The following is a 2597-nucleotide window of genomic DNA, read 5'->3' on the forward strand; positions in this document are numbered from 1 at the left end:
TTTTTAAAAAACAAAATTCAATCCATAACATTTACAAAAACATTGTTTCAAAAGTGCTTCTCAGAAATCAGAGTGTCCTAAAAATCCAGGTAACATAAAACGAAGGATGTGCACGATCACTCCTTCGTCTTGTCACGGTCCTCAGAAGTTCCTGAAAGAAAACTAAAATTGTAAGTCAACGCTTAGTGAGTTCCCCCCCCCCCCAAGTACCACCACATAACATAACAAACAAACAATAACATGCATACAGAGCCTTCAACATGACTGTACTGCCTCACTAGGCCTTCAACCTATCTGGACCACTCTCTCAGCCTTCGGCCTGACTGGACCGCCTCGCAGGCCTTCAATCTATCTGCACTGCCCTAGGTATCTTGGCCTTCAGTATCAGCTGGTACGCCTCAACCCAATAAACCATAATATATCAATATATAACATTATCAATCTATAACAGCAAACACAGGTAGCCCTACAGATCTACCAGTCTAATCACATAACAAGTAACCATATACCTCCGCATAACAACATACAACAAATCAAGATATATAATCGAATGGGTCGGCCTTAGTGCCTTTCACCCATAAGTACAGTGAGGTAAAACGTACCTCTCAGTCCAAATAAAGTTTAAATGAATCTCTGCTTTGACAACCGGCTCTACTGAATCCTAATAATCAAAACATTTCCCCTTCTAGATTAATAACAATTTCCCAAAATACCCTTGGTCAAAATCGATCAAAATCAACAAAATCAGCCGAGTCAACCCAGTCGATTCAACCTAGATCTCATACATGGCGGTAATTCGGATGTATGCGGGGCCTACTCACTGTCCGAGGAGTTGGAGCTTGAACTGCGTACACACAGCGTACCAAATGGTACGCCCAACGTATGCAGTTAGACTTCTTCATAACCAGTTAAGAGCTTAATACTTAGTCTATTATGACCAAATTGTAGATCCGGGTCCCAAGTATCATCCTTGACCATAAAGTTTCCAACTTTATGGTCTTGCATGGCCAATAAGTGGTAAATGCTAAAAACCCCATCCTCTTAACCCATTAAGACAAACAAATACATGCATGGAAAAGGATTAAGATCCAAAACCCTATTTTTATGCTTCTACACCCCTCAAAACATCTAAAAGGACAACCACAATGGATTAAAGCTTCCCATACTCCAAAAAGGTCAAGACTTGGGACAAAATGCTCATGAATTAAGAACTTAGCAAGATCTAAGGAAATACAAGCCAAGTTTGGAACTTTCTACCTCTTGGAAGTTGCTAGAGAGGTGAAGATCCCAGATCCAAAGCTTCTTCAAGTTTCCAAGGTGGTTTTACTACCTTCTTTCTCCTTCAAGATCACCAAACACACACACAAGGGTCAAAAATGCTCAAACAAGTGGCTAGGTTTTGCTAAAATCGAATGGAGGTGTTGGAGGCTGATGAGATATGAGGTTGGAGGCTATAAAGATGTTTAAATAGGGTCTAAACCCTTAAATTTAGGGTTTGAGAACCTCGCATGTATGCCATGTGTATGCGATATATGTCGTGCATACTAAACCCTTGCATGTACGCCCAACTTACTAGACCTTGGCCTGAAATTAAAAAAATGTTATTATGGGCAATTTTGCAAGATTTCTCATACACTACGGCTAAATACCATAAACCTTCATACTTAAGGGTTAAATTTGGAAATACCCCATTGTTGGGATGTTACGCCGTGTTGTAAAATATGCAAGGCTCATTGTTCAAGTAGTGATAAGGAAATAGATGTAATGAGTTGAGTTTCATATGCTTCGGCTATAGGATCCATCATGTATGTTATGACCTGTAATCGACCTCAAGTGGCTTAGGCTTTGAGCATGGTTAGCATATATTAGGGAAATCCTAGTGTAGCTCATTGGACAGTAGTAGAAAACATACTTAAGTATTTATGAAAAACAAAAGATATGGTTCTAGTATTTGGTGGCAAAGACAAACATAAACTAATTGGTTATAATGATGCCAGTTTTTAAACACATCGGGATAGTAGTTATTCATAATTTGGTTGGGTATTTCTATAGAATGGTGGAGCGGTGACTTGGAAGAGTTCCAAGCAGCAAACGGTGGCTGATTCTACTTGTGAATCAGAGTACATCGTAGCAAGCGAGGCGGCATCGTTAAAGAATTTCATTGGATATCTTGGATTTGTTCCATCAATCTAAGATCTCATGGAGATTTTTTGTGATAATAAAGGTGCGGTTGCTTTAGCCAAAGATGTAATGTCCCAAAAATACTACCAAAAAATTTCAATTTTAAAATCATCAAACCATACATCATGAGTTTCAAAACCAAACATATTACAATATATCAAAGTTATCAGAGTAAAATAATCATTGATGCGGAAATCATAAGGGCATGTTGTGCAGTCAAGCCAAGGCCTTCCTTTTAGAACTAGAAATACCTAAAATGTTAAACCACAAAATCGTAAGCATGAAGCTTAGTGGGTTCCCCAAGATACCACATACCATACATAACTTTGGGACCCATCCATGTATTGGGTGCCACCCATCATAACGGGCCTCGTTGAAGATACAAACGGGGCAACATAAAAATGGGCCCCGCCCAA

Source organism: Lactuca sativa, chromosome 6, assembly GCF_002870075.4.
Source record: "Lactuca sativa cultivar Salinas chromosome 6, Lsat_Salinas_v11, whole genome shotgun sequence".
NCBI lineage: Eukaryota > Viridiplantae > Streptophyta > Magnoliopsida > Asterales > Asteraceae > Lactuca > Lactuca sativa.